General features: G+C 42.5%; 1 protein-coding gene across 14 annotated transcripts in view; it reads left to right on the top strand.

The window, feature by feature from the left end:
- Nucleotides 1–20,308, top strand: part of DST (dystonin) — a 513,682-nt gene that overhangs the window by 123,351 nt on the left and 370,023 nt on the right. The gene's annotated exons all lie outside the window — the stretch shown is intronic.

Genomic DNA, 20,308 nt, shown 5'->3' with positions numbered 1-20,308 from the left:
TATTGGAGAGAAAAACTCCATTATCTTTTATTTCTGTTGTTAACTGAAGCAGCTTTTAAAATTACAGGGTTTTACGTTTAGACAAGAAAACTATCCCAATGACTAAATGTATAATATCTGTATTACTCAGTGGAAAAGCAGGAACTATGTCTATGTAAATTTTGGGGGAACATGAGAAGAAAAATCTATGATACAAAGTAGGTAGCATTTTTGCATAATAAAGAAATGTGCAAAATATGCATAAAAGATCTATAGTTTCATTATCCAAATACACTAATTAATGTGCTGACATATTTTCTCTTCTTTTCCATTTCTCTTTTCTTCTTAATATATAACATTTAAAATTTTGAACCATGTATGTAAAATTCTGTATCCTGCTTGCATCCAGCTCTTCACAACCTCATGGTCTGCAGCATGGCAGGCTTCCCTGGCCTTCACTGTCTCCTGGAGTTTACTCAAATTTATGTCCATTGAGTTGGTGATGCTGTCTAAGCATCTCATCCTCTGTACCCCCTTCTCCTTTTGCTTTCAGTCTTTCCCAGCATCATAGCCTTTTCCAGTAAGTTGGCTCTTTGCAGTCCAAGGGACTCTGAAGAATCTTGTCCAGCACAGCCATTCGAAGGAAGTCAGTTCCTTGGTGCTCAGTCTTCATTATGGTTCAACTCTCACATCCATACATGACTACTGGAAAGACCATAGCTTTGACTGTATGGACCTTTGTTGGCAAAGTAATGGCTCTGCTTTTTAATATACTGTCTAGGTTTGTCATAGCTTTCCAAGGAGTAAGTGTCTTTTAATTTCATGGCTGCAGTCACCATCCACAGTGATTTTGGAGCCCCAAAAAATAAAGTCTCTCACTGCTTCTACCTTTTCCCCATCTATTTGCCATGAAGTGATGGGACCAGATGTTGTGATCTTAGTTATTTGAGTGTTGAGTTTTAAGCCAGCTTTTTTACTATCTTCTTTGACACTCATCAGGAGGCTCTTTAGTTCCTCTTCACTTTCTGCCATTAGAGTGGTATCATCTACATATCTGAGGTTGTTGATATTTCTTCTGTCGATCTTGATTCCAGATTGTGATTCATCCAGCGTTTCTCACACTCTGCTTGTCCACTTGATGTATCAGGATATTTTCTAAATGCCATTAAATGTTGAGGTTGGCCAAAAAAGTTCATTTGGGTTTTTCTGTAACATCTTATGAAGAACCCAAAAGAACTTTTTGGCCAACCCAATATTAATTCAAAGTGTTTTCAATGACTGATGCGTGCATTCTGTGTTATATATAAACAGTGTTGTGACACCATTTAAGCAATTTTGTGTCCTGATGGATTTGGTTAATATTATTATGTTGGTATATTTTGATCTAATTGCAAGCTTCATAAATATGTTTTCAAGATAACAAATAAATCTTATGGATTATATAAGCTGTTAACAGTTAACTGGTTATAAGATGCTGCCTGTTTCATGACTGAGTAGATTCTTGAGTTATATATCCAATTAAAATTTTCTAATCGGTCTGAAGTCTAGAATTTCCACAATAAACTAAGCAATGATGAATGATCTAGAGATCTGATTTCCCTTCCTGGCTCGCAGTGCTAACTTGCCAGTCTTGCATGGGCTAATAAGTTAAAGGAATGATTGCCTCATCATCCTGTAGCACTTGCCGCAATGAATTAATTCATTGTTTATTCATTTAGAAGACATTTTTTGAGTATTTATTTATTTATTGAGTATTTATTTATTATTTCTTGTGTGCCAGCAAGTACAATATGTTAGATCGCTAGGGTGACCAATACATGAAAAACAGTTAGTTACCTTTTATTTTACTTGTTGAGTTGTGGATGCATAATTTATTCTCTCTCTTTTTTTTTTGGTCCAATATTTAATTTTATTTATTATTTTTAAATTTCGTGTCACTTTATTCTGATATGATCTGTCTGGTTATCCTTGACATCGCTTTCTGACCTACTTTCCATTTATTGTTTTTACCATATACTTTATCTTTTATTTGAGATGATCACCTATTCATAGTTTTAATTTATTTCTGAAACTACTGTTGATTCCTTTTGAAGACCTTTTGAAAACGCCTTTGTTCTGTGCTTAGTTGTTCAGTCGTGTCTGACTCTCTGTGACCCCATGGGCTGTAGCCTGCCAGGCTCCTCTGTCCATGGGATTCTCCAGGCAAGAATACTGGGGTGGGTTGCCATGCCCTCCTCCAGGGGATCTTCCTAACCCAGGGATTGAACCCAGGTCTCCCGCATTGCAGGCGGGTTCTTTACCATCTGAGCTACCAGGGAAAATGCCTTTAGGACTTTTGATATAGGCTATAATCCTTGATTGCATTTGCCTTTTATTGTTTATGCTGGTCTTCAAGATTATACTCTTTGTTAGCGGTACTGAATTAAGCAGTACTTGGGGGGGACTAGGCTTATTTGTAATACTGATTGAAGTAAAACTTTGGAAGAAATTCCTAATTTAAAGCCTTTTCCCACTTTCTTCACATGAGTTATGATATGTAAACTTGGTGCCTTTGAGTGTGAACAGATGACCTACATTGATCAGTGAAAAGAACTGTAGTTCTGCATCTGACCCTGATTCTGCCCCCTTGCTCAAGGCCCATCTTTGAGAATTACTGTTGCTCGTGGTTGATCCAGAGAAGCAATGAGTGCGCCGATTTCTGGACTTTCATTTTATAATTGAGAAAACTGAAGTCCAGGGAAGGGGAGTCAGCGGAGGGAAGAGCAGGATCTGCTCTGAGGTCTCTTGACCCTGCGTCCTCCACACGCCTCCTGCTTCTTTACTGCTTGTTCGTAGATAGAGGAGGTGCTTTCATGGGCGAGGCATGAGCCACTTCAGGAAAAAGCCCTGGCTTACGGGAGAGTTAGTAAGGAAATGAGAAGAAACGAGTGGCCAGCAACAGGGAGTCGTGTGACATCCTGTGGTGAGAAGGCTGCGGAGGTGTCAGCATTGCGTTTGATGTTTATGGTCTTTGGGGACCAGTGGGATGTCAGTGAACATTCAGTGCGAGCAGCAGCCTCATCACTGTTCTGGGGCTTTAAGAAATAGATTAGGTTTAATATAAATTGGATTCATAAACCCAGACAAAGTAGTCCTCCATTTTGAAAAATTCAGTGACGATTGGCTGCAGCGTTTGGCCAGTGTGTGGATTCCCAGCTGTTTTCTGATTAACTATAGGATTCAGGCTCCTGGTAGGCGGGCTGGGCCAGTGGCCACCCCATTCCCTTCCCCGTGGCTGCCTTCAGGGGAGACTCGGGGCTGCCCCCGTGCTGGGGGTCAGGGCAGACACAGGGGATGCTGCTTTCTGATCTTTCTCCAGTCTGAGTCCAGAGGGTGAGTGGCAGGGGGGGGACGGGACCTTGGGGTCTCCTCGCATCCCAGAGGGGCGTGTGCCGTGTGTGGGAGGTGTGAGCTGGCGGGAGGGGCTGAGAAGAGGAGAGCAGCTCATCTCTTGGCGTTTCTGGGGAGCCGGAGGTGGAGGCTGGAGGTGAACATGGCCCGACTTCGCTGCCCATCTTGGATCCTTTGCTTCTGTTCGCTTGCCCTGCACCCTCCAAGCTGAGGTTTGCTTCTCCTGAGGTCCAGGCTCCTCAGCCTCCCTGTGACAGCGGCAGGTGAGTATGTGGTTGGAGGGATGTGACTTGGAAAGTGCATTTCCATAGCAACATGCCTGTTGTATGTATTTATTAAACTTTATTTTTTTGTAGATCCAGTTATTGAATTATTCTAGATTGACTCCAAAATGTCAATGTATGTTGTACAGCAATAATGTTATTGTTTTGCCATTTTTGCAATTAAAAATAGAGCCTTGTATGACCAGGGGTTATCTAATTTTTATTTAAACAGGATTTTAAAGAGGAAATGTGTTATACATTGGGTTTTTTTTTTGGAATTTACAAGTAAATTTCTACAGTAAAATTTTCACTGGCAAATATTTGGGGGTAGGTCTCTGGGGAAATTTAAAGGATTTTGGAAAATGTTAGTATTTTTTTTTAAGGTTAGTGACCACTTTTATTCATGTTGTCATCCTCCAAAAGCATTTAGTGTAACATCCAGGACTGGCAAGGATGTGGGAAAATAGTACTTCAGGCATTGCTTCTGACATGTGATATCTTAACCATCTTTGGGGAGAGGAGGTTGCTGCTGAGGGAGCATCTACTCTGACCCACCAAAATTCCAGAATCTTCCTTACAGGTGGAATTCAAGATGTTCATTGTGACATTGTTTATAATGGCAAAATACTGGAAACAGCCTGAATGACTATCAATAGGAGATAGCTGAGTAAATTTATATACTTCTGTACCTTGAAATGTTAAGAGACTAATAAAAATTATGAGTTAGATGTCTCATTATTGACCCATAACATTTCCCCAGTGTTTTAAGAAGAAAGGCGGAAGACTAGTGTGTAAGGCATTTTTATAAAAAGGGAAAAATTCTGTATTGACGCACAGGGAGAGAGATGAAGGTTAGAAACTGAGATGTGAATAGTGGTTAACTCTGAGGGGTAAGATTTTTTTCAGTCTTGGCGTTTGACATTTTGTAAAGGATCTTATTTCTTCTTTTATAAATATAGATACTGCCACAAATAAAGTAGAACATTTATAAGAGGAAAATTGTTAAATATTTGTACCCATGTGATGAAGCAGTACTGGTTTTTGAGAGTAGCTTTCACCGTGTGAATCTGATGAGTATGATTTATAAGTTGTGGGTATTGAGTGACGTTGACTTAATAGACCATCTGGCACTCTCATGAACAATTTGCAGACTTAGGGTTGGTATGGTCCCTGTGGCTGAAGTGGCTCATTATTACCTCAGCTATCATTCTTCACCTCTGATTTGATAAGACATTTGCCAGAAAAGTTCAGTGGGGCAAGAGGGTGCTGACTCAAAGAGTTAGGCAGATGGAACCCTGGTCCCTGAGGAGTGCTGTCCTGAGTCACAGGTCTGTTTGTTTTTTTTTATCTGGCTTCATTTTTTACTCATTTATTTAACAAATATCTGAAAGTGTATTGAGTGCCCATGACATATACAATGATGAAAAAAAAATGGCATTGCTTTTTAGGAGATCTCAGTCTGTTGGGGGAAATCAGCAACATGAATGAGGAACAATTAAGATGCTGTATATTCAGTGTGAATCAAGTATCCTAGGAGTGACTTTCTTACATTCTTTACCTGATGAGGTCAACTTGTCCTGTATCTGTTGGCTTCTTTCATGAAGTTTTGTTTCTCTGACAAGTAGGAAGAAAGAAATTATAGGAGAGCCCGGTTATAGTATTAACTTTTTCTTTTTCTGTGGATTGGAGTATTAATATAACATAACGCAGGGTTAGAAGGGAGTGCCTACTACTAATAGATCATATGGAAACACAGGAGGGGGACTGAGGAAAATGAATTGCATCTTTGTTTATAGGATCATAAAATAAGGGAATATTGAGTAGTTTTGACAAGTTGGGAAACTATAGGAAATACTTTTAAGTCTTTTAAATATTTCCAGTGATTATCATGGTATTTTTAATTGTTATTATTTAGTTGTTAAGTCGTGTCCCACTCTTGGGACCCCCATGGACTGTAGCCTGCCAGGCTCTTCTGTCCATGGGATTTCCCAGGCAAGAATACTGAAGTGGGTTGCCATTTCCTTCTCCAGGGCATCTTTGCAACTCAGGGATTGAACCTGAGTGTCTCCTGCATTGCAGGCAGGAGCTGCCTGGGAAGTCCATCATGGTACTTGGCATATTGCAAATGCTTAATAATTATTTTGCTTTTTTAAATGGGTGAATGAATTTCTGTTGAGGATTTTGGGCTTTTAAGATTTTCTGAATTTGGGGTTTCCCTGGCGGTCCAGTGGTTGAGATTCTACACTTCCAATGCAAGGGGTGCGGGTTTAATCCCTGTTCGAGGAACTAAGAATGCAGGCATTCTGTGTTACAAAAAGTAAAAATTAAAAAAATGAAGTGTACAACTTGAAAAGTTTTGAGTAGATTTAAAAAAAGTTTTTCTAAATTCAGTTTCTTAATAATGCTAAGTAGAGTGACTGTCTTAAGCTTTACCAGTACTTTCTTTTTCATTGTCTAATCTGTTATTAATGTCCTCCAGTATATTTTTCATCTCTAGCAGGTCAATTCTGGGTCTTTTTTCACTTCTTTTGTGTCTTGTCTGTCTCTCTTTAACATGCTCACACTTTGCTCAGTCTGTTTGGACATGCACAGTGTACTAATAATAGTTCTTTTAATATCCTGGTCTACTATTTCTACTTTTCGTTTCATTTTCTGGGTCTGTTCCTTTGATTACTATTTTTCCGTATTTTCCAGCTTCATTGTATGCCTGGTAATTTTTTATATAGATGCCAAACACGTTCTTGACTTCAGTTAGTTGGGTGCTGAATTTCTAAAATGTCTTTTAATGGTTTTGTTTGCCAAGTATTAGACCGACCCTTCTGAGGCTTGCTTTTTAAGCTAAGCTGGGTAGAACCTTGTCAGCCTTAGCCTGGGGCTTGTCTTCCTGGTAACCGAGCTGACACCTTTCTGCATTCTGCCTGCTCCTTTCTGCTGGTTCTCTTCCTGGCTCTGGGAGTTTCCTAATGCATATGTACCACCTTGGGTGAACACAGCCCCTCACTCGTCTCCAGACTTGGCCTTTGTGCAGCTCGTGCCTGTTCCCCCCAGGGACGTTTCTTGTGGTCTTGAGCTCCTCAGGGGGACCATCTTCTCTGTTGGAGACCGCCCTCCCTCCTTGACCCTGCTCTCCCCTCCACAGCTGTGCTGAGGCCTGGAAGCTCACTCCAGGCAGGCAGCTGGCCTGGTAGGGCTCATTTGGTTGGTTTCCGTTTTCTCAGAAATCACTGTTGTCTCTGAATTTTGTCTGATCTCCAAAGACATGAATACATTTTGTGCCTCTTTTTAGAGAGAAGTAGTTGGGTCAAGTGGCAGAGTAAACCCAGGTCCTTTTCCTCCATTGTGTCCGGAAGTGGCGGGCCCTCCTCTTCTCTTCAGAGGAGATGTCCCTGGCTGTCCAGTGGTTAAAAATCCACCATGTAATGCAGGGGGTGTGAGTTTGATCCCTGGTTGGGAAACTGAGATCCCACACGCCGGGGAGCATCTAAGCCCACGTGCTGCAGCTGCTGAAGCCTGTGCCACAAAGAAAGACCCCACGTCATGCAGTGAGGATCCTGCATGTTGCAACCGAGGCCTGACACAGCAAGATAAATAAGTAAACTTAAAAAAGCAGGCTTATGTGCATGCAAATTGTGCATAAAGTTACCACTTACAGCTAGATGGACTGTAGCAGTATAGACTTAAAACCCTCAGAGTCCTTCCTGTATGGTTCATCTGTAAGTTTATTACCTTCTTTCTGTTTGATGGGTGCTCTGGACTTGGCTGGTGGAAGTATGGAAAAGAAAACCCATGATCCTGGTTTACATGTTATGTTGCCTTTGTGTTAATATTGATATAGCCCTGAGATGTGAGCATTGTTGTACAGCAGAGAATGAAGACGTGACACATAGATTTCTGTATTTTCACATTAATGTAAATGGTTTTGTTTGTGTGATGTTAAACTTGAGTCAGTTTAATAAAACTACGTTTTCACAGTTGGGCAAGGTGAGAGGAAGGTTTCTTTTTGTAGTGACAGCACATTTATTCTGAAAAATAGAGCAGAATCATACAGCTGAGATGGCCTAATTTAGCAGAGTTGGACTCAGATTAAGCTCTTTGAACTGGGTAGAACCGGAGTTAGAGCTGGAGCCCGGGAATTCTGATTTCTGGTGTAATGGTTTCCCGCTGAGTCATGCTGCCTGTGTACTCAGAGCTCCCAGGTGCACGCGCGGTATTTCTCTTCCTTGGCACGCACGGCGCGTCTGAGGGTCCAGCAGCCAGTGTTGCTGTAGGCTTTGTTCTACGCTGTGCAAACTGCCATACTTTTGGCCTGAATTAGAACATTTCGTTGGGCCCTCTGAACACATTATTCCCGTGTGCACTGTTTTAACACAGGCATGCACTGAGCAGTTAGAAGGCAGTTGAGTGCTTGACCTTTTTTTTTGAAAGTTAGTATTTGTGTTTCAGCCGGAGTGACTGTGGGCTCGTTTGATATTGACTTGAGTTGCTAAGTAATGTCAGAAGGTCAAACAATTTTAAGAGATGTGAGGACTGTATCTGATGACAGTTTGGCACTTGGCTTTTACCTCCTTAAAGTGGCCTTCATATTCAACTGTGGCAGATTAGCCCTGTTATTTTAAAGAATAATGAATCTACCTGACTTTGGCAAAGCAGAAAAGACAAGGGTGGTGCAGTTACACACTAGGGTGTGCGGTTCTTTGGGGACACAGTTTTGAAAAGGAACCTGAATGTGGCCGTCGTGTTTGTATATACACCACCACATAGGCACAAGGAGACTACAGATAATGTATATTTTGATTTGCTACCCTTTCTTTTTCTCCTATGAAAAAGGAAGACATTGAAGGTGATTTATTATAATAAATCTGTAATAATGGGCATTAGTGTTCTGGTAAGTTTTTGATCACCTATTTGTCCAGGATAAAAACCATGATTTGTAGCATTCGTGCTTTTCCAAGGCGTAAGGTGAGCTACGCCATAAGTTGGGACTTCCCTGGTGGTCCAGTGGTTAGGAATCTGCCTTGCAATGTAGGGGACATGGGTTTGATCTCTGGTCAGGGAAGTAAGATCCCACGTGCCATGGAGCAAATAAGTCTGCGTGCCACAACTAGAGGGTCCGTACTTCACAACAAAATATCTTTCGGGCTTCCCTGATAGCTCAGTTGGTAAAGAATCTGCCTGCGATGCAGGAGACCCCGCTTTGATTCCTGGATCGGGAAGATCCACTGGAGAAGGGATAGGCTACCCACTCCAGATTCTTGGGCTTCTCTTGTGGCTCAGCTGGTAAAGAATCCGCCCGTGATGCGGGAAATCTGGGTTCAATCACTGGGTTGGAAAGATCCCCTGTAGAAGGGAACGGCTACCCACTCCAGTATTCTGGCCTGGAGAATTCCATGGACTGTATATTAGTCCATGAGGTTGCAGAGAGTTAGACACTCACTTTCAAAGCGTAAACACTTTTGGCACAGTCGATTTCTGGGTACCGGTTTGATGTCTTTGGATGCAGAGCTGGAGAGAGAGGTGCAGAGTCTCCCTGTGACCTGGTCTCCACCAGGCATGTGCCATAAGCAGTGAAAGTGATGTCATTAGTAAGTGACAAGCTGTATTTATTATCTCTGTTTTTAGTGTAATTCATTTAATTGTAGTTCTAGTAATTTAATTTTTAAAGAAAAAGCTGTTAACAGCTAGCTTACAAAGTTCTAGAAATTCAGCACTTCATTCAGGCTTGCCTTCCACTGAAAATAGCTAACATTTACTTAGTTTGTATTATCTGCCAGGGGTAGTCTATTTTGTGTGAGCTATGTCACCTTTCAATTAACCCTTTGAAGTAGGTGCTTAGATAATCTCCATTGCACAGGTGGTAAAGTTGAGCATACAGAGGTGTAGTAATTGCCCAGGTCACAGTTTAGGGGTGACTGAGCTGGGGTTCAGAACCAGGCCCCCTGTTCCCAGAGCCTGTGATCTTAACCCCCTGCAGTATTAGCTCTTGGGGTTAAAGGTGTTCTTTTAAAAATTTTATTTAAAAGGGTTAAAAATTTATTTGGCAGCTGCAGGTCTTAGTTGCAGCCTGTGAACTCTTAGTTGAGGCATGTGCGATATTAGTTCCCTGACCGAGGATCAAACCCAGCCCCTCTTAATTGGAAGCGTGGCGTCTTGGCCACTAGACCACCAAGGATGTCCCTAAAGGTATTCTTGAATGTGAGTAACTATAATACTAGTAACTGTAGTAACTATAGTAAATTTTGAGTTAAAACTACTTATGCTTCAGAATGATTTAATGATTTGTTTAGTAACTGTTTAGATTTTATTTGAATATTCATTTATGATAAAGTGTTATTGTTCTTGTTTAGTTGCTCAGTCGTGTCCGACTCTTTATAACCCCATGGACTGCAGCACACTAGGCTTCCTTGTCCTTCACCATCTCTCAGAGCTTGCTCAAACTCATGTCCATTGAATCGGTGATGCCTTCCAACCATCTCGTCCTCTGTCATCCCCTTCTGCCTTCAATCTTTCCCAGCATCAGGGTCTCAGGGTCTTTGCCAGTGAGTTGGCTCTTCTCATCAGGTGGCCAAAGTATTGGAACTTCAGCTTCAGCCTCAGTCCTTCCAGTGAATATTCAGGACTGATTTCCTTCAGGATTGACTGGTTTGGTCTCTGTGCAGTCCAAAGGACTCTCAGGAATCTTCTCCAACACCACAGTTCAGAAGCATCAATTCTTTGGCTCTCAGCCTTGTTTATAGTCCAACTCTCACATCCATACATAACTACTAGAAAAATCATAGTTTTGACTATATGAAGTAGTCACATAAATCAGGAGAAAAAGTAGGACTCTGTCCAGTAGAAAAACAGCCCGGAGATTTCAATAGGCAATTCATGAGCCTACGGGTGGGGACAGCGTCCATTCTCTTCACTGTGGTATCAGCTCCAACCTTGCAGAAGGCCTGATCCACAGTAGGACTGCATGAAGGTCGTTTTATTTCTGTAAATTGTTTACATGTCTTAATGAAGCATATGTAGATTTCTTGACCTTTTCCTTATGTCTTTTCTAATGTTGCCTTATTTAAAGAATTGAAAATTTTCAAGAAAGTGTTTCTGGTTGTATTGTTAGAGACGTTTTATTCCCTGTGTTCAAACAAGGATGATGAGGCCTGGTCAATTTTTTCGTATTATATTAGGAAGCGGTGTATGCCATTTAATGTCATTTTGGTACATAAAATTGATGTTTCTAAATTTGAGAATTATGGAATTGCTGTGTCATCTCTAACGCCTTCAGGTTGCAGTGATGTTTAATGCTCTGAGCTGCTTGTCTACAAACTTCTGTGAAGTTTGCTCAGTGAACTCTGAACCACACAGAGACTGATGTTTCACTGGGTGTGTTTTTCCAGCTTCCAGGTCTTTCTTCTCTCTGGGAGATGTGATTTTGGCCATCTGAGAACTCACAGGGACCTGAAGGATGTTGTGAAATGTACCAGAATGGTGCTTTTGGTGCTGACAGCTAAAATTTGGAGATTAGGAATTAGGAGTTTTTTGAGTTGGTTTGAAGGAGGTGTTCAGGTGATGTTAATAGGCTTGTCATCTTTTGATGTGGGCAGTCAGGGACTTGCTGAAGATAGAAAAGGCAGGAAGGGGAAGAAGAAGAAAAAGGGACACACGTTGAATGAGGATGACCCAGGGTCAGATCCAGCCTAAGTGGGTACAAGCATTATGATTAAAGGGAAAGCTATCTTATTCAGTAGGAGGTGGCAGGGGCCGGGTTCCTTTAAACAAATAATTTACTGAAAGGAAATCGTCTTTTCTCTCTCTGGGCTTACATACCAGAGCCCTTGAAACTCTTGGGGTCTAGACCCTTCTCTGTATTCCCAAAACCTCCCAAATAAGGTTGGTCAGATTATCAAGTTCTTTTGCTTTTAACTGAAATTGCATTCAGTTATCCTGAGTTTTATGTTGATTAACATTTCTGATTGACTAATCGAAAAGAAAATGTATTTATTAAATGTAATTGACTTTGGAGATGGTGGAGGTTGGGGCACAGAGAGTGAAGTGGGTGTTAAACGCAGCAGAGGCTGGTGGCTGTTCTCTGGTCTGTCTCAGTCACTTCTGCCGCAGAGCAGCCCACCCATCACAGGGATAACACTGTGGTTCCCTTGGGCACCTCTTTCCTTTGCTGAGCCGCCCGGAGGCAGAAACCGCTCCTTTCCACCCTTGCTTCTCCGTCCTCTTGCCCATCCGATAGCACTGATTCTTGTTAAAAAAACAGAAAGGGGTAGTTTGCTCCAGGAGGAGCTGCTCTCACAAATTACCACGAACTCAGCAGCTTACGTAACACAAGTTTATTATCGCACAGCTGTGGCTGTCAGAGTCCACCGTGGATCTCATGGCGCTAAAATCAGGGTGTCAGCAGAACTGCTTCTCGGGGCATTGCAGGGAGAATCTGGCTCCTCGTCTTTCCTGGCTCCGGGAAACTGCCCTCCTTGCTGGGCCGGTGGCCGGACCACCCCCACCTCCCCTCCCTCTGCGAGGCCTGGGATGACAGTGTGTGCTCCTGGGTACCCGGAGGCTGCTTCACTGTCTCTGGACCTTTAGTTTAATGACATTCGCAAAGTCTCTTTTCCATGGATGGTAACATATTTACAGATTCTATAGATTAGAGGGTGGATATCTTTGGGGAACTAGTTTTTTACCTGCCACAGAAATTCTTAGAATTTTCTGATGAAATACCAGATCATATAACTTCTCTTATATTAGTTGATCATAATGGAGAACAGGAGCTTCCCTGGTGGGTCAGATAGTAAAGAATCAGCCTGCAATACAGGAGACCCAGGTTCAATCCCTGGGTCGGGAAGATCCGCTGGAGAAGGGAAGGGCACCCCACTCCAGTGCCCTTGCCTGGAGAAAAGGAAACCAGAGATGGTGACCTTGAACCTTTAAAAAATCATCATGATTTCCTTTAGCACATAAATGAGTTAATTTTGAAAAGTATGACAAATTTGGCAAATTTTCATTGTGGTGTTCTAAGTTAAAATGGGGGAAATACTAAAAGAAAACACGTCTTGATATCTTGAGTTTAGTGATAAAATGCTAACACCATTGGAAAAAAAAAATCCATCCCACAGTACCCGTCAGAAGTCTTATTTTCACAAATTACTTTTTAAATATACAGATGTATATATATAAATAACATCTTTCATCTTCATCTGAAAAGGAAAATAAAATCGTCCTTAGATGCTCTTGGAAAGGCTATGCTATTTCCTCAGTTGCTTTAAATTGCCTTTAGAACTCCTTAAGTTCTTCGTCATCCAAGAAAAGGAAATGATGAGATCAGTCATATTACCTGAGAGAAACTGTCTTTAAGAGGGGAAATACCATATATTTATGGTATATTTGAGGAGAGCATGGCAACCCACTCCACTGTTCTTGCCTGGAGAATCCCCATGGACAGAGGCATCTGTGGGGCTGTGGTCCATAGAATCACAAAGAGTGTCTTTGGGACCCCCTGGACTGTACCTCACTAGTCTCGCTGTCCATGGGGTTCTCCAGGCAAGAATACTGGAGTGGGTTGCCATTTCCTCCTCCAGGGGATCTTCCCGACCCAGGGATTGAACCCGCGTCTCCCGTGTCTCCTGTATTGCAGGCAGATTCTTTCCCACTTAGCCACTGGGGAAGCCCATATATATGGTGTGGACTTATGTGTACACACACACACACACACACACACACACACACTTTTTTCAGATTCTTTTCCCATGTTGGTTGTGACAAAATACTGAGTATACTTTACAAACATTGTTTAGACCTCTCTCTTTTTTTTTTTTCTAGTTCTTCCCCAATATCTACTTCCTTGTACTTTTTTTGAGTTTAAAACAGCACCTGTCTGTTACCTCACGATTTCCATGGGTCAGACATCTGGACGTTGCTTTGGTGAGTTCTCTGCCCAGGGTCTCATTGGCTGCGTGTGTGCTCAGTTTTTAGGGCAGGTGTGATATCCACATTGGGCAGAGACTACGAATTTAGAGACTAAATATGGACATTTTTGCTAACAAGCTGTATTTTATATACGGTGAGAAGACCTTGAAAAGTAGCCAAAAGGCAGAAAAATGGTCTGTTTGAAACCATTCTTCCTTCTCCTTTGAGAATATTTCTGGAAATATGTCATTTGAGATGAAGGGAGACTTAGACGAAAGGCCAGGGAACTTTGAGGCCTGTCGAGTGTTTCCTGCCCACCCGCCTGCCGGAGCCCGCCCACGGAGGGGGACGCCTTTGGGCCTGTTGATGTTACAGGTGAGGCTCGATAAAGCACCAGGACGCTCCTCAGCCGGCAGCCAGAGCGATGGCTAGTAGAGGCCAGGCCTGCAGTGACGCCTGAGGGATGCGGACAGGGTCCTCCACGCCTGTGCTCCGGGGCTCTGCCCACCCGCCCTGGTCTGTGTGGAGGCCGCGCCTCGCCATGTGAGGCCAGGGTGTGTCTCAGGAGCGGCGGGGATGCAGCCCTCACTGTCCTCCTGCAGCAGCCGTGAGCGGCTTTTCATGTTTGTTTGGTTTTATGCAATGCCAAAAAATACCAGGTAAACAATTTCCCCGGTTCATGAAATTTTCATCCATTCGTTAACACTTCACTTCCTGTGACTTTGGATAAAAACTGGAGTGAAGTCAGTACGCAATTTTAGGAAGAAGGGAGTGGGCCTGGCACATTGATGAGCCTGGAAGAGTGGACCTTTTAGGACGTTCATTTGCTCTCCTCTAAAGGTGCCCTTGTGGTCAAAACTCAATAATTTTGTAAGTAACTTCACATCATTTTTGGAACATGACGGGAATACCGGGAAACACGTACATGAAACCCTGCAGTGTGTGCTTTGCCTCTGACTATTTTTGTTGAGTAATATTTTGATTGAGCAATTCAACTTCTTAAGATAGCATGAGACACCTTGACCAAAATACACCTCTAGAAGCAGCCTTGGAGTCCTCCTGGGCTCTGGCTGGTGGCCGGTTGGTTTCCCCGTGTTCAGGCTTGCTCTGTGTGGTTGTGTCGCATGGTCACTTAGGCTTGCTTTCTCGCAGAGCACAGCTGCGTGTTGTTGACAGATGCTGTTGGGGAAACTGCTGCTGAGCGGGGCTGGTGGGGAGGTGGCGGTGAAGCGCTTCCTTCGTCCCTCATGGACTGAGGAGGTCGGATCCTGCTCGGAAGGGCTGTTGGTGGCAGGTGCCACGTCTGTCCCCGTGGCCCCTCCTCACCTTTAATGCAGTGACAGCCCCAAATAGCAGCATTCTGTCATTCTCTGAATCCATCCATTTGTGGAAGGATTTTCATCAAAGAGTGCTTTTTGCTTCTTGTTTATTTAGTGAGACACAGTATCGTGTTTCACATAGAAGTACTGTATGCTGGTAAAAATAAAATTTAAAGTCAAATAGCACATTTTCTTTGTTCATTTTTCGGAGATGTGGATTTTGTACTTTAAAAATGAAGTCATATAGAAGAGGTTTCCCTGTATCCACTTACATTTGCATAATAAATGTAATAATAAATTATAATGAATAGTTTCATTTGTATGTTGGTGCCATCATAATTATGTTTATGTTCATTATGTTTATGTTCTTAATTATTTTCTGTTTGGGAATCAGCTTGAGTTAGTAATACAAAAAGTATGTTTAGACACGATAATTTAAAAAAATGACTAATGGAAGAGAATGACTTCATTTATAATTGAGATTGGCTGTTGGGGGAATAAAAGAGCTGAAATATTTTTAGTGTTTGTAGTCTGTTAGGCTTTAAGTAGCATAAGAATTAAATATATTAAAATAGGGTTTAAAAAATATTTGCTTCATAACTGAACAGCTCAGGTGAAGTGAATACACTTGTATCGAGGTTTTTTGTGCTGTCGCTTCAGTTGTGTCCGACTCTTTGCAACCCCGTGGACTGTAGCCCGCCAGGCTCCTCCGTCCATGGGATTCTGCAGGCAAGAACACTGGAGTGGGTTGCCACTTCCTACACCAGGGGATCTTCCTGACCCAGGGGTCACACGGGCATCTCTTATTTCTCCTGCGTTGCCACTGGTGCCACCTGGGAAGCTCTCAAGGTTGTTTAAATATATGTCACTTTGAGGTTTGAAGATACTCAGGCATGTTGTAACTGTTTCAGTTCGGCGTTTCACAGAAGAATTTGAGGTCTTTGATGAAGTCCTACATTAAAACGTTAGTCACTTTATTTAGCACAAGCGTTTTAGAAGATTAAAGGTTATTTTTGGCAAATAGATATTGGTGTAGATTTGCCCTTTGGAAAATTTTGCCCCTTATCAGCCTTCCATCAGGGTATTTTCTCCTTTTGTGGAATATGGTTTTATGTTTCTGGGTTGCATTTTCTCGTATTTTTAAACTTTTTTCTGAAAAAATTTTTAGACTTATTAGTAAATTCTCAATTAGAATTAGTTTTTAAAGCAGATAACACATTTGAGTTTATTTTATTTCTTTTTAATTGTTTTATATTAATTGAAGTATAGTTGATTTACAGTATTATTTAAGGAATATATTCGTAAAAATGTAGTTTTAGTCTTTTTCCCTTAATGAATCACAGCCTTGTCATGGCAAAGGGGCTTGGGTAACTCATTGAAGCTATGAGTGATGTCATGCACAGCCACCTGGGGTGAATGGGTCATAGTGAAGACTTCTGACAAAACCTGGTCCACTGGAGGAGGGAATGGCAGCCCACTCCAGTGTTCTTGCCTGGAGAACCCCAGGAACAGTATGAAAAGTCAAAAAGATATGGCAGGAAGATGAGCCCCTCAGGTTGGAATGAGTCCAGTTATGCTCCTAGGGAAGAGTGGAGGGCAGTTACTAATCGCTCCAGAAAGAAGGAAGCAGCTGGGCCACAGCGGAAAGGATGCTCAGCTGTGAATGTATCTGGTGGTTAAAGTAAAGTCTGATGCTGTAAAGATAAGTATTTCATAGGAACCTGGAATGTTAGGTCCATGAATCAAGGTAAATTGGACGTGGTCAGTCAGGAGATGGCAAGATCGAACATTGGTATCTTAGAAATTAGTGACATCTTAGAAATCAGTGAACTAAAATGGATAGGAACAGGCAAAGTTAATTCAGATGGCCGTTATATCTATTACTGTGGGCAAGAATCCAGTAGAAGAAATGGAGTAGCCCTCATAGTCAACAGAAAAGTTTGAAATATAGTATTTGGGTGCAACCTTAAAAACAACAGAATGATGTTGGTTCGTTTCTAAGTCAGTTCAGTTGCTTATTTGTGTCTGACTCTTGGCAGCCTCTTGCACTGTGGCACGCTAGGCCTCCCTGTCCATCACTATCTCCTGGAGTTTACTCAAACTCATGTCCATCGTGTCAATGATGCCATCCAACCACCTCATCTTCTGTTGTCCCCTTCTTCCACCCTCAGTCTTTCCCAGCATCAGGGTCTTTTCCAGTGAGTCGGTTCTTCGCATCAGGTGGCCAAAGTATTGGAGTTTCAGCTTCAGCATCAGTCCTTCCAATGAATATTCAGGACTGATTTCCTTTAGGATGGACTGGTTGGATCTCCTTGCAGTCCAAGGACTCTCAAGAGTCTTCTCCAACACCCCAGTTCAAAAGCATCAATTCTTCTGCGCTCAACTTTCTTTATAGTCCAACTCGTTTTTCCATTAAACATCACAGTAATCCAAGTCTGTGCCCCAAACACTGATGCTGAAGAAGTTGAAGTTGACCAGTTCTCTGAAGACCTACAAGACCTTCTAGAACTAACACCAAGAAAAAAATGTCCTTTTCATTATAGGGGATTGGAATGCAAAAGTAGGAAGTCAAGAGATAGATACCTGGAATAACAGGCAAGTTTAGCCTTGGAGTACAAAATGAAGCAGGGTGGAGGCTAACAGTTTTGCCAAGAGAACACTCTGGTCATAGCACCCTTTTCCAACAACCCAAGAGATGGCTTTTCACATAAGCATCAGCAGATGGTCAATACTGAAATCAGATTGATTTTGTTCTTTGCAGCCAATGATGGAGAACCTCTATACAGTCAACAAAAATAAGACCTGGAGCTGAGTGTGGCTCAGCAGCAACGTGGATGCATCAAGAGATGATCATACGAAGTGAAATGTCAGAAAGAGAAAGACAAACTACCATATGATACCACTTATATGTGGAGTCTAAAATAGGAGAAAAATGAACTTATCTGCAAAACAGACTCACATGGAGAACAGACTCGTTGCTAAGGGGAGGGTGTTGGGAAGGATGGGTTGGGAGTCTGGGACTAGCAGATGCAAACTGGTGTATGTGGGATGGATAAACAAGGCCCTTCTGCATGGCGGAGGGAACTGTGTTCAGATTCCTGTGATAAACTATAATGGAAAAGAATATAAGAAAAGAGAATGAATATGCATGCAAAACTGAGTTGGCGGAAATTAACACAATACAACTACAATTAAAAAAAAGAAAAAAACGTGGAGTCAGGAAACCTGGAATTATCCAGATTTTGCTGTTTCCTTGCTATGGGACCTTGAACACATCATTTAACTTTTCTTTTAAAAATTTTTGGTGTAGTGTTTGGTGAGTACTTTGTGTTAGGTTAACCTCTAATGTTCCTTCCTGCTTTAGCATTGCAGTGATCCCATATTTCAGAACGGGGTTTACAAATGATGGCACTAGTGGGAAAGAACCTGCCTACTTATGCAGGTTAGACGTAAGAGATGGAGGTTCGATTCCTGGGTTGGGAGGATCTCCTGAGGCGGGCATGGCAACCCACTCCAGTATTCTTGGCTGGGGAATCCCTTGAATAGAGGAGTCTGGCAGTCTGCAGTCCACAGGGTCACACAAGAGTTGGACACAACTGACGTGATTTAGCACACACAGGTTCTTAAAAGATAGGAAAAAAGAATTTTTTAAACATAGGATACACAAAGTTTTACCCAGCATTGAACTTAGAATTAAGATGTTTAGATTGAAATGTATAATGAATAACTGACATTATGATCTTAGTGTATTACTAATGAAATGCCATGATGTCTGGTGGGGCTGATCTTATCTTGTACAGAAGTATGATATTAATATAATACCTAAAATGTGCTTTGAGCTGTTTGCTAAAAGTACAAGTTGTCATTCTTTTATTTTCTCTAACCTAACATAGTAAGTGGTCCTGGGAGGCAAACATATTCTATAAGAAAGTGAAGTAATACTGATCTGTAAACGTGTCATATTTACAGTTCCTAAAAGTTAGCAAAATTTAAATGGTTCATGGAATTTCTTATGTGAAAGTGAATCAGAGAATAGATTTTTAAGAGACTCTTATAGTTGAAACTCTGTTTCAAATATGATTTCTTTTGGTGTTTTTTAAACATATGTTTATTTATTTGCTTTTGACTGTGCTGGGTGGGTCTTTGTTGCTGGGGGCAGACTGTGGTTGCCGTGATGGGGTTACTCCCGAGTTGCCTGCTTGGGCTTTTCACTGGGGTGGCTTCCCTTGTTGCGGAGCGCGGCCTCCCGGGTTGCGCAGGTTCCCGGCCGTGGGCTCAGCGCTCCCGGCTGTGGGCTCAGCGTTCGCGGCCTCTAGGGTGCTCAGGGCTCAGTGTTCGCGGCCCATGGGCGCGCAGTAGTTCCGGCGGTGGAGCGGCGCTGTGGCATGTGCGATCTTCCTGGCATTCCCTGCTTTGCAAGGCGACTCTTAACCACTGGATCACCGGAGAAGCCGTTTAATGGGGTTTCTTAGTTCAAGGTGGTAGGTATCACTGAAGCTTTATGTTGGCAGAGGGCCAGTCATCCGTGGAACTTTCTCTGCAATCTCACCAGCTGTCCATGTGAAAGATGGGTGTTAACTAAATGTTTGCTGACACCCCCTCCCCCAACAATCAATTTATATTTTAGTCTTCTGCAATTTTTCTTTACAGTGGGGCTGTGAGGCATGGTATATTGAAGGCTGTAGTTGGTTGGGTTTCTAATGTTTTACTGCATGATCAGTTAGTTTATAAGGTGGCAGTATTTACACATTTATTTATTTACGCTACCACCATATTATTTATGCTACCACCCAGAGGGCTCGGTTGGGAAACAGCTTTGTTAATGGAGTCCTGAAGGGAGTGTACCTCTTTTCAGACGGCCCCTAACTCTGGAGAAGATGCCAGAACTCTCTAGAAGTTAGCTTTGCCCAGGGAGGGGCAGTTCAGGACCATGCCTTGGGGCTGCCCCATTCCTTGCATGCTTCTAATGGGGAGGCCACCTTGGAATTTGGGGTGGAGTGGCGTCCTGGAGCTGGGAGGGAGGGCAGAAAGCAGCAAGTCCTGGGGTAAAAGGCGGATCAGTGTCTCCCAGGAGAGGGTTTGGGGAGGAGTGACCCATAGTGGGTGGAGGTGGTCCTCACACCATCCCCGGTCCCAGCTGTTGCCATGGCGCCCAGATGCTGAGTGACTGACAGCCTCAGAGGCATGGGTAATGGGGGTGCAGCGCTGGGGGACCTACTTCATACAGTCCAGCATGTGCTATCATGTTGGACCTCGTGTAACGCATTTGCCATCCAACCATTATTCACAAATTATTGAGATCCTCTTCACTGACTAATAACCATAGACTGCTAGCAGGTGGTAGAAAATGTTTTCCAGTGTCTATTATTAGATGGTGCTTCATCTGCTAATTATAAAAATATCAGTGGTTTATTGTTTTTATCCTCTCAATTAAGGCTGACTCAGGGAAAGCATGGTAGA

The sequence above is a fragment of the Odocoileus virginianus genome, chromosome 27, assembly GCF_023699985.2.
Source record: "Odocoileus virginianus isolate 20LAN1187 ecotype Illinois chromosome 27, Ovbor_1.2, whole genome shotgun sequence".
Taxonomy (NCBI): domain Eukaryota; kingdom Metazoa; phylum Chordata; class Mammalia; order Artiodactyla; family Cervidae; genus Odocoileus; species Odocoileus virginianus.
Note: the sequence above shows the minus strand (reverse complement) of the source record. Positions and strands in the feature narration are given on the sequence as shown.